General features: G+C 54.0%; 1 long non-coding RNA gene across 1 annotated transcript in view; it reads right to left on the bottom strand.

Moving 5' to 3' along the window:
- Positions 1-14,267, bottom strand: part of LOC146798923 (uncharacterized) — a 357,197-nt gene extending 342,930 nt beyond the window's left edge. The window contains exon 1 of the long non-coding RNA XR_014968806.1: positions 14,197-14,267. This is a non-coding gene — a long non-coding RNA (uncharacterized LOC146798923). The remainder of the gene's footprint in view (positions 1-14,196) is intronic.
- Between the last annotated feature and the right edge of the window lie 206 nt (positions 14,268-14,473).

Here is a 14,473-nt window from a genome sequence, read left to right as displayed (position 1 = left end):
TCTCTGGCTCTAGAGCGGCTCTGCTGACCTGGTCCTCTGCCTCTTCAGCAGGTCTGCTGGCTTGGTTCTCTGGCTCTAGAGCAGGTCTGTTGACCTGGTTCTCTTCCACTAAAGACCTCTGCTGACCTGTTCTCTGGCTCTAAAACAGCTCTGCTGACCTGGTTCTCTGGCTCTACAAGGGCTCTGCTGACCTGGTTATGTGGCTCTAGAGGAGCTCTGCTGACCTGGCTCTCTGGCTCTACAGCAGCTCTACTGACCTGGTTCTCTGGCTCTAGAGCTGCTCTGCTGACCTGGTTTTCTGGCTTAACAGCAGCTCTGCTCACCTGGTTCTCTGGCTCTAGAATGGCTCTGCTGACCTGGTTATCTGGTTCTAGATCGGCTCTGCTGACCTGGTCCTCTGCCTCTACAACGGCTCTGCTGACCTGGTCCTCTGCCTCTACAGCAGGTCTGCTGGCTTGGTTCTCTGGCTCTAGAGCAGGTCTGCTGACCTGGTTCTCTCCCACTAAAGAGCTCTGCTGACCTGGTTCTATGGTTCTAAAGCAGCTCTGCTGACCTGATTCTCTGGCTCTACAGCAGCTCTGCTGACCTGGTTCTCTGGCTCTAGAGCAGGTCTGCTGACCTGGTTCTCTGGCTCTACATCAGCTCTGCTGACCTGGTTTTCTGGCTGCTCAGCAGCTCTGCTGACCTGCTATTCTGGCTTTACAGCAGCTCTGCTGACCTGGTTCTCTGGCTCTACAGCGGCTCTGCTGACCTGGTTTTCTGGCTCTACAGCAGCTCTGCTGACCTGGTTCTCTGGCTCTAAAGCAGTTCTGCTGACCTGGTTCTCTGCCTCTAGAGCAGCTCTGCTGACCTGGTTCTATGGTTCTAAAGCAGCTCTGCTGACCTGATTCTTTGGCTCTACAGCAGCTCTGCTGACCTGGTTCTCTTGCTCTACAGCAGCTCTGCTGACCTGGTACTCTGGCTCTAGAGCAGCAGCTCTGCTGACCTGGTACTCTGGCTCTAGAGCAGCTCTGCTGACATGGTTTTCTGGCTCTGGAGCGGCTCTGCTGTACTGGTTCTATAGCTCTACAATGGCTCTGCTGACCTGGGTCTCAGGCTCTACAACGGCTCTGCTGACCTGGGTCTCAGGCTCTACATGAGCACTACTGACCTGGTTCTCTGGCTCTAGAGCTGCTCTACTAACCTGGTTCTCTGACTCTACAGCAGCTCTGCTGACCTGGTTCTCTGGCTCTATAAGGGCTCTGCTGACCTGGTTATCTGGCTATAGAGCAGCTCTGCTGACCTGGTTCTCTGGCTCTAGAGCGGCTCTGCTGACCTGGTTCTCTGGCTCTACAACGGCTCTACTGACCTGGTCCTCTGCCTCTACAGCAGGTCTGCTGGCTTGGTTCTCTGGCTCTAGAGCAGGTCTGCTGACCTGGTTCTCTCCCACTAAAGTGCTCTGCTGACCTGGTTCTCTGGCTCTAAAGCAGCTCTGCTGACCTGGTTCTCTGGCTCTACAAGGGCTCTGCTGACCTGGTTATGTGGCTCTAGAGCAGCTCTGCTGACCTGGTTCTCTGGCTCTAGGGCATCTCTGCTGACCTGGTTCTCTGGCTCTACAACGGCTCTGCTGACCTGGTCATCTGCCTCTACAGCAGGTCTGCTGGCTTGGTTCTCTGGCTCTAGAGCAGTTCTGCTGACCTGGTTCTCTGCCTCTAGAGCAGCTCTGCTGACCTGGTTCTATGGCTCTAAAGCAGCTCTGCTGACCTGGTTCTCTGGCTCTACAGCAGCTCTGCTGACCTGGTTCGCTTGCTCTACAGCAGTTCTGCTGACCTGGTACTCTGGCTCTAGAGCAGCAGCTCTGCTGACCTGGTTCTCTGGCTCTAGAGCAGCTCTGCTGATCTGGTTTTCTGGCTCTGGAGCAGCTCTGCTGACCTGGTTCTCTGGCTCTACAGCGGCTCTGCTGACCTGGTTTTCTGGCTCTACAGCAGCTCTACTGACCTGGTTCTCTGGCTCTAGAGCTGCTCTGCTGACCTGGTTCTCTGGCTCTACAGCGGCTCTGCTGACCTGGTTTTCTGGCTCTACAGCAGCTCAGCTGACCTGCTTCTCTGACTCTTCAGCAGCATTGCTGACCTGGTTCTCAGGCTCTAGAGCGGCTCTGCTGACCTGGTATTCTGGCTTAACAGCAGCTCTGCTGACCTGGTTCTCTGGCTCTACAGCAGCTCTGCTGACCTGGTTCTCTGGCTCTACAGCAGGTCTCCTGACCTGGTTCTCTGGCTCTAGAGCTGCTCTACTAACCTGGTTCTCTGCCTCTACAGCAGCTCTGCTGACCTGGTTCTCTGGCTCTATAAGGGCTCTGCTGACCTGGTTATCTGGCTATAGAGCAGCTCTGCTGACCTGGTTCTCTGGCTCTAGAGCGGCTCTGCTGACCTGGTTCTCTGGCTCTACAACGGCTCTACTGACCTGGTCCTCTGCCTCTACAGCAGGTCTGCTGGCTTGGTTCTCTGGCTCTAGAGCAGGTCTGCTGACCTGGTTCTCTCCCACTAAAGTGGTCTGCTGACCTGGTTCTCTGGCTCTAAAGCAGCTCTGCTGACCTGGTTCTCTGGCTCTACAAAGGCTCTGCTGACCTGGTTATGTGGCTCTAGAGCAGCTCTGCTGACCTGGTTCTCTGGCTCTAGGGCGTCTCTGCTGACCTGGTTCTCTGGCTCTACAACGGCTCTGCTGACCTGGTCATCTGCCTCTACAGCAGGTCTGCTGGCTTGGTTCTCTGGCTCTAGAGCAGTTCTGCTGACCTGGTTCTCTGCCTCTAGAGCAGCTCTGCTGACCTGGTTCTATGGCTCTAAAGCAGCTCTGCTGACCTGGTTCTCTGGCTCTACAGCAGCTCTGCTGACCTGGTTCGCTTGCTCTACAGCAGTTCTGCTGACCTGGTACTCTGGCTCTAGAGCAGCAGCTCTGCTGACCTGGTTCTCTGGCTCTAGAGCAGCTCTGCTGATCTGGTTTTCTGGCTCTGGAGCAGCTCTGCTGACCTGGTTCTCTGGCTCTAAAGCAGTTCTGCTGACCTGGTTCTCTGCCTCTAGAGCAGCTCTGCTGACCTGGTTCTATGGTTCTAAAGCAGCTCTGCTGACCTGATTCTTTGGCTCTACAGCAGCTCTGCTGAGCTGGTTCTCTTGCTCTACAGCAGCTCTGCTGACCTGGTACTCTGGCTCTAGAGCAGCAGCTCTGCTGACCTGGTACTCTGGCTCTAGAGCAGCTCTGCTGACATGGTTTTCTGGCTCTGGAGCGGCTCTGCTGTACTGGTTCTATAGCTCTACAATGGCTCTGCTGACCTGGGTCTCAGGCTCTACAAGGGCTCTGCTGACCTGGGTCTCAGGCTCTACAGGAGCACTACTGACCTGGTTCTCTGGCTCTATAAGGGCTCTGCTGACCTGGTTATCTGGCTATGGAGCAGCTCTGCTGACCTGGTTCTCTGGCTCTAGAGCTGCTCTACTAACCTGGTTCTCTGCCTCTACAGCAGCTCTGCTGACCTGGTTCTCTGGCTCTATAAGGGCTCTGCTGACCTGGTTATCTGGCTATAGAGCAGCTCTGCTGACCTGGTTCTCTGGCTCTAGAGCGGCTCTGCTGACCTGGTTCTCTGGCTCTACAACGGCACTGCTGACCTGGTCCTCTGCCTCTACAGCAGGTCTGCTGGCTTGGTTCTCTGGCTCTAGAGCAGGTCTGCTGACCTGGTTCTCTCCCACTAAAGTGCTCTGCTGACCTGGTTCTCTGGCTCTAAAGCAGCTCTGCTGACCTGGTTCTGTGGCTCTACAAGGGCTCTGCTGACCTGGTTATGTGGCTCTAGAGCAGCTCTGCTGACCTGGTTCTCTGGCTCTAGGGCGTCTCTGCTGACCTGGTTCTCTGGCTCTACAATGGCTCTGCTGACCTGGTCATCTGCCTCTACAGCAGGTCTGCTGGCTTGGTTCTCTGGCTCTAGAGCAGTTCTGCTGACCTGGTTCTCTGCCTCTAGAGCAGCTCTGCTGACCTGGTTCTATGGCTCTAAAGCAGCTCTGCTGACCTGGTTCTCTGGCTCTACAGCAGCTCTGCTGACCTGGTTCGCTTGCTCTACAGCAGTTCTGCTGACCTGGTACTCTGGCTCTAGAGCAGCAGCTCTGCTGACCTGGTTCTCTGGCTCTAGAGCAGCTCTGCTGATCTGGTTTTCTGGCTCTACAGCAGCTCTGCTGACCTGGTTCTCTGGCTCTAGAATGGCTCTGCTGACCTGGTTATCTGGTTCTAGATCGGCTCTGCTGACCTGGTCCTCTGCCTCTACAACGGCTCTGCTGACCTGGTCCTCTGCCTCTACAGCAGGTCTGCTGGCTTGGTTCTCTGGCTCTAGAGCAGGTCTGCTGACCTGGTTCTCTCCCACTAAAGAGCTCTGCTGACCTGGTTCTATGGTTCTAAAGCAACTCTGCTGACCTGATTCTCTGGCTCTACAGCAGCTCTGCTGACCTGGTTCTTTGGCTCTACAGCATCTCTGCTGAGCTGGTTCTCTTGCTCTACAGCAGCTCTGCTGACCTGGTACTCTGGCTCTAGAGCAGCAGCTCTGCTGACCTGGTACTCTGGCTCTAGAGCAGCTCTGCTGACATGGTTTTCTGGCTCTGGAGCGGCTCTGCTGTACTGGTTCTATAGCTCTACAATGGCTCTGCTGACCTGGGTCTCAGGCTCTACAACGGCTCTGCTGACCTGGGTCTCAGGCTCTACAGGAGCACTACTGACCTGGTTCTCTGGCTCTAGAGCTGCTCTACTAACCTGGTTCTCTGCCTCTACAGCAGCTCTGCTGACCTGTTTCTCTGGCTCTATAAGGGCTCTGCTGACCTGGTTATCTGGCTATAGAGCAGCTCTGCTGACCTGGTTCTCTGGCTCTAGAGCGGCTCTGCTGACCTGGTTCTCTGGCTCTACAACGACTCTGCTGACCTGGTCCTCTGCCTCTACAGCAGGTCTGCTGGCTTGGTTCTCTGGCTCTAGAGCAGGTCTGCTGACCTGGTTCTCTCCCACTAAAGTGCTCTGCTGACCTGGTTCTCTGGCTCTAAAGCAGCTCTGCTGACCTGGTTCTCTGGCTCTACAGCAGCTCTGCTGACCTGGTTCTTTGGCTCTACAGCAGCTCTGCTGAGCTGGTTCTCTTGCTCTACAGCAGCTCTGCTGACCTGGTACTCTGGCTCTAGAGCAGCAGCATTGCTGACCTGGTTCTCAGGCTCTAGAGCGGCTCTGCTGACCTGGTATTCTGGCTTTACAGCAGCTCTGCTGACCTGGTTCTCTGGCTCTACAGCAGCTCTGCTGACCTGGTTCTCTGGCTCTACAGCAGGTCTCCTGACCTGGTTCTCTGGCTCTAGAGCTGCTCTACTAACCTGGTTCTCTGCCTCTACAGCAGCTCTGCTGACCTGGTTCTCTGGCTCTATAAGGGCTCTGCTGACCTGGTTATCTGGCTATAGAGCAGCTCTGCTGACCTGGTTCTCTGGCTCTAGAGCGGCTCTGCTGACCTGGTTCTCTGGCTCTACAACGGCTCTACTGACCTGGTCCTCTGCCTCTACAGCAGGTCTGCTGGCTTGGTTCTCTGGCTCTAGAGCAGGTCTGCTGACCTGGTTCTCTCCCACTAAAGTGGTCTGCTGACCTGGTTCTCTGGCTCTAAAGCAGCTCTGCTGACCTGGTTCTCTGGCTCTACAAGGGCTCTGCTGACCTGGTTATGTGGCTCTAGAGCAGCTCTGCTGACCTGGTTCTCTGGCTCTAGGGCGTCTCTGCTGACCTGGTCCTCTGGCTCTACAACGGCTCTGCTGACCTGGTCATCTGCCTCTACAGCAGGTCTGCTGGCTTGGTTCTCTGGCTCTAGAGCAGTTCTGCTGACCTGGTTCTCTGCCTCTAGAGCAGCTCTGCTGACCTGGTTCTATGGCTCTAAAGCAGCTCTGCTGACCTGGTTCTCTGGCTCTACAGCAGCTCTGCTGACCTGGTTCGCTTGCTCTACAGCAGTTCTGCTGACCTGGTACTCTGGCTCTAGAGCAGCAGCTCTGCTGACCTGGTTCTCTGGCTCTAGAGCAGCTCTGCTGATCTGGTTTTCTGGCTCTGGAGCAGCTCTGCTGACCTGGTTCTCTGGCTCTAAAGCAGTTCTGCTGACCTGGTTCTCTGCCTCTAGAGCAGCTCTGCTGACCTGGTTCTATGGTTCTAAAGCAGCTCTGCTGACCTGATTCTTTGGCTCTACAGCAGCTCTGCTGAGCTGGTTCTCTTGCTCTACAGCAGCTCTGCTGACCTGGTACTCTGGCTCTAGAGCAGCAGCTCTGCTGACCTGGTACTCTGGCTCTAGAGCAGCTCTGCTGACATGGTTTTCTGGCTCTGGAGCGGCTCTGCTGTAATGGTTCTATAGCTCTACAATGGCTCTGCTGACCTGGGTCTCAGGCTCTACAACGGCTCTGCTTACCTGGGTCTCAGGCTCTACAGGAGCACTACTGACCTGGTTCTCTGGCTCTATAAGGGCTCTGCTGACCTGGTTATCTGGCTATGGAGCAGCTCTGCTGACCTGGTTCTCTGGCTCTAGAGCTGCTCTACTAACCTGGTTCTCTGCCTCTACAGCAGCTCTGCTGACCTGGTTCTCTGGCTCTACAAGGGTTCTGCTGACCTGGTTATCTGGCTCTAGAGCAGCGCTGCTGACCTGGTTCTCTGGCTCTAGAGCGGCTCTGCTGACCTGGTCCTCTGCCTCTACAGCAGGTCTGCTGGCTTGGTTCTCTGGCTCTAGAGCAGGTCTGTTGACCTGGTTCTCTTCCACTAAAGAGCTCTGCTGACCTGGTTCTCTGGCTCTAAAGCAGCTCTGCTGACCTGGTTCTCTGGCTCTACAAGGGCTCTGCTGACCTGGTTATGTGGCTCTAGAGCAGCTCTGCTGACATGGCTCTGTGGCTCTACAGCAGCTCTACTGACCTGGTTCTCTGGCTCTAGAGCTGCTCTGCTGACCTGGTTTTCTGGCTCCACAGCAGCTCTGCTGAACTGGTTCTCTGGCTCTACAGCAGTTCTGCTGACCTGGTTCTCTGGCTCTACAGCAGCTCTGCTGACCTGGTTCTCTGGCTCTACAAGGGCTCTGCTGACCTGGTTCTCTGGCTCTAGAGCAGCTCTGCTGACCTGGTTCTCTGGCTCTAGAGCAGCTCTGCTGACCTGGTTCTCTGGCTCTACAGCAGCTCTGCTGACCTGGTTCTGTGGTTCTAAAGCAGCTCTGCTGACCTGATTCTCTGGCTCTACAGCAGCTCTGCTGACCTGGTTCTCTGTCTCTAGAGCAGGTCTGCTGACCTGGTTCTCTGGCTCTACATCAGCTCTGCTGACCTGGTTTTCTGGCTGCTCAGCAGCTCTGCTGACCTGCTATTCTGGCTTTACAGCAGCTCTGCTGACCTGGTTCTCTGGCTCTACAGCGGCTCTGCTGACCTGGTTTTCTGGCTCTACAGCAGCTCTGCTGACCTGGTTCTCTGGCTCTAAAGCAGTTCTGCTGACCTGGTTCTCTGCCTCTAGAGCAGCTCTGCTGACCTGGTTCTATGGTTCTAAAGCAGCTCTGCTGACCTGATTCTCTGGCTCTACAGCAGCTCTGCTGACCTGGTTCTCTTGCTCTACAGCAGCTCTGCTGACCTGGTACTCTGGCTCTAGAGCAGCAGCTCTGCTGACCTGGTACTCTGGCTCTAGAGCAGCTCTGCTGACATGGTTTTCTGGCTCTGGAGCGGCTCTGCTGTACTGGTTCTATAGCTCTACAACGGCTCTGCTGACCTGGGTCTCAGGCTCTACAACAGTTCTGCTGACCTGGGTCTCAGGCTCTACAGGAGCACTACTGACCTGGTTCTCTGGCTTTAGAGCTGCTCTACTAACCTGGTTCTCTGGCTCTACAGCAGCTCTGCTGACCTGGTTCTCTGGCTCTATAAGGGCTCTGCTGACCTGGTTATCTGGCTCTAGAGCAGCTCCGCTGACCTGGTTCTCTGGCTCTAGAGCGGCTCTGCTGACCTGGTCCTCTGCCTCTACAGCAGCTCTGCTGCCTTGGTTCTGTGGTTCTAGAGCAGCTCTGTTGACCTGGCTCTAGAGCAGCTCTGCTGACCTGGTTCTTGGCTCTAGAGCAGCTCTGCTGACCAGGTTTTCTGGCTTTACAGAGGCTCTGCTAACCTGGATCTCTGGCTCTACAGCAACTCTGCTGACCTGGTCCTCTGGGTCTACAGCACCTCTGCTGACCTGGTTCTCAGGCTCTACAGAAGCTCTGCTGACCTGGTTCTCTGGCTCTAGAGCAGCTCTGTTGACCTGGTTCTCTGGCTCTACAACAGCTCTGCTGACCTGGTTCTCTGGCTCTACAACGGCTCTGCTAACCTGCTTGTCAGGCTCTACAGCCGCTCTGCTGACCTGGTTCTATGGCTCTACAGCAACTCTGCTGACCTGGTTCTCTGGCTCTAGAATAGCTCTGCTGACCTAGTTTTCTGGCTCTACAGCAGCTCAGCTGACCTACTTCTCTGACTCTTCAGCAGCATTGCTGACCTGGTTCTCAGTCTCTAGCGCGGCTCTGCTGACGTGGTTCTCATGCTCTAGAGCGGCTCTGCTGACCTGGTATTCTGGCTTTACAGCAGCTCTGCTGACCTGGTTCTCTGGCTCTACAGCAGCTCTGCTGACCTGGTTCTCTGGCTCTACAGCAGGTTTGCTGACCTGGTTCTCTGGCTCTAGAGCTGCTCTACTGACCTGGTTCTCTGGCTCTACAGCAGCTCTGCTGACCTGGTTCTCTGGCTCTACAAGGGCTCTGCTGACCTGGTTATCTGGCTCTAGAGCTGCTCTGCTGACCTGGTTCTCTGGCTCTACAACGTCTCTGCTGACCTGCTTCTCTGGCTCTTCAGCAGCTTTGCTGACCTGGTTCTCAGGCTCTAGAGCGGCTCTGCTGACAGGGTTCTCATGCTCTAGAGCGGCTCTGCTGACCTGGTATTCTGGCTCTACAGCAGCTCTGCTGACCTGGTTCTCTGGCTCTAGAGCTGCTCTACTGACCTGGTTCTCTGGCTCTACAGCAGCTCTGCTGACCTGGTTCTCTGGCTCTATAAGGGCTCTGCTGTCCTGGTTATCTGGCTCTAGACCAGCTCTGCCGACCTTGTTCTCTGGCTCTAGAGCAGCTCTGCTGACCTGGCTCTCTGGCTCTAGAGCCGTGCCCTTTGCCCCTCCATTCAGCCACGCAGTGCGTGTAAAAATTCCTGCGTCCAAAGTAAATTCCAAATGATTTAAAAAAATATATGAGAGTCGTTTAGGAATACAGACATGATAACGGCGTGGCACAGAAGGAAAAACACAGACAACGGACAACATTAAAATCCCAACATGCGACTGACTCTGACCCAACCCCACTGGCGTTTCAGAAGTATCCCACATGGAGGGAGAAAATCGAGGATCGATTTACAGTTTTCTCGTATATTTTTGGAGTCCAAGTCGTTTCTGCACATTTTAAATCCAGATGGCCAACAATGACCGCCTCCCTCCTTAACACTCAGCACCCTTTGCTCCTCTTTTGCTCAAGAGCAGCTCTGCTGACCTGGTTCTCTGGCTCTACAACGGCTCTGCTGACCTGGTTCTCTGGCTCTAGAGCAGCTCTGCTGATATGGTTCTCTGGCTCTAGAGCAGCTCTGCTGATATGGTTCTCTGGCTCTACAACAGCTCTGCTGACCTGGTTCTCTGGCTCTACAACGGCTCTGCTAACCTGCTTGTCAGGCTCTACAGCCGCTCTGCTGACCTGGTTCTATGGCTCTACAGCAACTCTGCTGACCTGGTTCTCTGGCTCTAGAATAGCTCTGCTGACCTAGTTTTCTGGCTCTACAGCAGCTCAGCTGACCTGCTTCTCTGACTCTTCAGCAGCATTGCTGACCTGGTTCTCAGTCTCTAGCGCGGCTCTGCTGACGTGGTTCTCATGCTCTAGAGCGGCTCTGCTGACCTGGTATTCTGGCTTTACAGCAGCTCTGCTGACCCGGTTCTCTGGCTCTACAGCAGCTCTGCTGACCTGGTTTTCTGGCTCGACAGCAGGTTTGCTGACCTGGTTCTCTGGCTCTAGAGCTGCTCTACTGACCTGGTTCTCTGGCTCTACAGCAGCTCTGCTGACCAGGTTCTCTGGCTCTACAAGGGCTCTGATGACCTGGTTATCTGGCTCTAGAGCTGCTCTGCTGACCTGGTTCTCTGGCTCTACAACGGCTCTGCTGACCTGCTTCTCTGGCTCTTCAGCAGCTTTGCTGACCTGGTTCTCAGGCTCTAGAGCGGCTCTGCTGACAGGGTTCTCATGCTCTAGAGCGGCTCTGCTGACCTGGTATTCTGGCTCTACAGCAGCTCTGCTGACCTGGTTCTCTGGCTCTAGAGCTGCTCTACTGACCTGGTTCTCTGGCTCTACAAGGGCTCTGCTGTCCTGGTTATCTGGCTCTAGACCAGCTCTGCCGACCTTGTTCTCTGGCTCTAGAGCACCTCTGCTGACCTGGCTCTCTGGCTCTAGAGCCGTGCCCTTTGCTCCTCCATTCAGCCACGCAGTGCGTGTAAAAATTCCTGCGTCCAAAGTAAATTCCAAATGATTTAAAAAAATATATGAGAGTGGTTTAGGAATACAGACATGATAACGGCGTGGCACAGAAGGAAAAACACAGACAACGGACAACATTAAAATCCCAACATGCGACTGACTCTGACCCAACCCCACTGGCGTTTCAGAAGTATCCCACATGTAGGGAGAAAATCAAGGATCGATTTACAGTTTTCTCGTATATTTTTGGAGTCCAAGTCGTTTCTGCACATTTTAAATCCAGATGGCCAACAATGACCGCCTCCCTCCTTAACACTCAGCACCCTTTGCTCCTCTTTTGCTCAAGAGCAGCTCTGCTGACCTGGTTCTCTGGCTCTACAACGGCTCTGCTGACCTGGTTCTCTGGCTCTAGAGCAGCTCTGCTGACCGGGTTTTCTGGCTCTTGAGCTGCTCTGCTGACCTAGTTCTCTGGCTCTACAGCTGCTTTGCTGACCTGGTTCTCAGTCTCTAGCGCGGCTCTGCTGACGTGGTTCTCATGCTCTAGAGCGGCTCTGCTGACCTGGTATTCTGGCTTTAAAGCAGCTCTGCTGACCCGGTTCTCTGGCTCTACAGCAGCTCTGCTGACCTGGTTCTCTGGCTCTACAGCAGGTTTGCTGACCTGGTTCTCTGGCTCTAGAGCTGCTCTACTGACCTGGTTCTCTGGCTCTACAGCAGCTCTGCTGACCAGGTTCTCTGGCTCTACAAGGGCTCTGCTGACCTGGTTATCTGGCTCTAGAGCTGCTCTGCTGACCTGGTTCTCTGGCTCTACAACGGCTCTGCTGACCTGCTTCTCTGGCTCTTCAGCAGCTTTGCTGACCTGGTTCTCAGGCTCTAGAGAGGCTCTGCTGACAGGGTTCTCATGCTCTAGAGCGGCTCTGCTGACCTGGTATTCTGGCTCTAAAGCAGCTCTGCTGACCTGGTTCTCTGGCTCTAGAGCTGCTCTACTGACCTGGTTCTCTGGCTCTACAGCAGCTCTGCTGACCTGGTTCTCTGGCTCTACAAGGGCTCTGCTGTCCTGGTTATCTGGCTCTAGACCAGCTCTGCTGACCTTGTTCTCTGGCTCTAGAGCAGCTCTGCTGACCTGGCTCTCTGGCTCTAGAGCCGTGCCCTTTGCTCCTCCATTCAGCCACGCAGTGCGTGTAAAAATTCCTGCGTCCAAAGTAAATTCCAAATGATTTAAAAAAATATATGAGAGTCGTTTCGGAATACAGACATGATAACGGCGTGGCACAGAAGGAAAAACACAGACAACGGACAACATTAAAATCCCAACATGCGACTGACTCTGACCCAACCCCACTGGCGTTTCAGAAGTATCCCACATGGAGGGAGAAAATCGAGGATCGATTTACAGTTTTCTCGTATATTTTTGGAGTCCAAGTCGTTTCTGCACATTTTAAATCCAGATGGCCAACAATGACCGCCTCCCTCCTTAACACTCAGCACCCTTTGCTCCTCTTTTGCTCAAGAGCAGCTCTGCTGACCTGGTTCTCTGGCTCTACAACGGCTCTGCTGACCTGGTTCTCTGGCTCTAGAGCAGCTCTGCTGACCGGGTTTTCTGGCTCTTGAGCTGCTCTGCTGACCTAGTTCTCTGGCTCTACAGCTGCTTTGCTGACCTGGTTCTCCGGCTCTAGAGCGGCTCTACTGACCTGGTTCTCTGGCTCTAGAGCTGCTCTACTAACCTGGTTCTCTGGCTCTACAGCAGCTCGGCTGACCTGGTTCTCTGGCTCTATAAGGGCTCTGCTGACCTGGTTATCTGGCTCTAGAGCGGCTCTGCTGACCTGGTTCTCTGGCTCTACAACGGCTCTGCTGACCTGGTCCTCTGCCTCTACAGCAGGTCTGCTGGCTTGGTTCTCTGGCTCTAGAGCAGGTCTGCTGACCTGGTTCTCTTCCACTAAAGAGCTCTGCTGACCTGGTTCTCTGGCTCTAAAGCAGCTCTGCTGACCTGGTTCTCTGGCTCTACAAGGGCTCTGCTGATCTGGTTCTCTGGCTCTACAGCAGCTCTGCTGACCCTGTTCTCTGGCTGTAGAATGGCTCTGCTGACCTGGTTATCTGGCTCTAGAGCGGCTCTGCTGGCCTGGTCCTCTGCCTCTACAACGGCTCTGCTGACCTGGTCCTCTGCCTCTACAGCAGGTCTGCTGGCTTGGTTCTCTGGCTCTAGAGCAGGTCTGCTGACCTCGTTCTCTCCCACTAAAGAGCTCTGCTGACCTGGTTCTCTGGCTCTAAAGTAGTTCTGTTGACCTGGTTCTCTGCCTCTAGCGCAGCTCTGCTGACCTGGTTCTATTGTTCTAAAGCAGCTCTGCTGACCTGATTCTCTGGCTCTACAGCAGCTCTGCTGACCTGGTTCTCTTGCTCTACAGCAGCTCTGCTGACCTGGTTCTCTTGCTCTACAGCAGCTCTGCTGACCTGGTTCTCTGGCTCTACAACGGCTCTGCTGACCTGGTCCTCTGCCTCTACAGCAGCTCTGCTGCCTTGGTTCTGTGGTTCTAGAGCAGCTCTGTTGACCTGGCTCTAGAGCAGCTCTGCTGGCCTGGTTCTCTGGCTCTAGAAGGGCTCTGCTGACCTGGTTATCTGGCTCTAGAGCGGCTCTGCTGACCTGGTTCTCTGGCTCTACAACGGCTCTGCTGACCTGGTCCTCTGCCTCTACAGCAGCTCTGCTGCCTTGGTTCTGTGGTTCTAGAGCAGCTCTGTTGACCTGGCTCTAGAGCAGCTCTGCTGACCTGGCTCTCTGGCTCTAGAGCCATGCCCTTTGCTCCTCCTGTCAGCTGCGCAGTGCGTGTAAAAATTCCTGCGTCTAAAGAAAACTGCAAATGATTTAAAAATATATATGAGAGTCGTTTAGGAATACAGACGATAACGGCCTGGCATAGAAAGAAAAACGCAGACAACGGCCAACATTCAAATCCCAACATGCGACTGACTCTGACCCAACCCTACTGGCGTTTCAGAAGTATCCCACACGGAGGGAGAAAATCGAGGATCGATTTACAGTTTTCTCATATATTTTTGGAGTGCAGGTTGTTTCTGCACATTTTAAATCCAGATGGCCAACAATGACCGCCTCCCTCCTTAACACTCAGCACCCTTTGCTCCTCTTTTCAGCCGCGCAGTGCATGTAAATATTCCTGCATGCTATTTGGAGGGAAGGTCGGTGCGAAAGGGCATGGCTGGGAGCCAGTGTGTGATCAAGCCATGTCACACTGGCTACCCTACTGATAAAAAGAAAACAGCAAATGATTTAAAAAAAATATATGAGAGTCGTTCAGAACACAGACATGATAACGGCCTGGCATAGAAGGCAAAACGCGGCCAACGGCCAACATTCAAATCCCAACATGCGATTGACTCTGACCCAACTCCACTGGCGTTTCAGAAGTCTCACACAGGGAGGGAGAAAATCGAGGATCGGTTTACAGTTTTCTCTTATATTTTTGGAGTCCATGTTGTTTCTGCTCGTTTTAAATCCAGATGGCCCAACAGTGAGCGCCTCCCTCCATAACATCTAGCCCCCTTTGCTCCTCCTTTCAGCCACGCAGTGTGTGTAAAAATTCCTGTGTACGAAGAAAACTGCAAATGATTTAAAAATATATATATGTATGAGAGTCGATTAGGTACACAGACATGATACCGAGGCAGCCGCTTGTTTAGCCGAATGATAAAAATGTAGTGCCTACCGACTTATGAAGGAAACCGTGTCACGCCGTAAGTAAAAGATCCAGTTCGGATGTGCTGTCCAAAAAGGAGACAGGGCGGTAACAAAGAAGCCTCAATTTCAATCGGAGGCCTGCGTTTCCCATAAACGATGACGCCAGCCAATCAGAATCATGGGCGGGGCTTAAACTCCACTTCTGAAATATACCGATTACAAGAAGCCTCGCAGAGCGCGCAGCGCATGCGCGCTGCAACGCAGGTCTGCGAGACCTAATAAATGTCACCGCTAATGCCATTCTA

The sequence above is a fragment of the Triturus cristatus genome, chromosome 9 (assembly GCF_964204655.1).
Source record: "Triturus cristatus chromosome 9, aTriCri1.1, whole genome shotgun sequence".
Lineage (NCBI taxonomy): Eukaryota > Metazoa > Chordata > Amphibia > Caudata > Salamandridae > Triturus > Triturus cristatus.
This window is presented reverse-complemented; position numbering and strand designations above follow the sequence as displayed.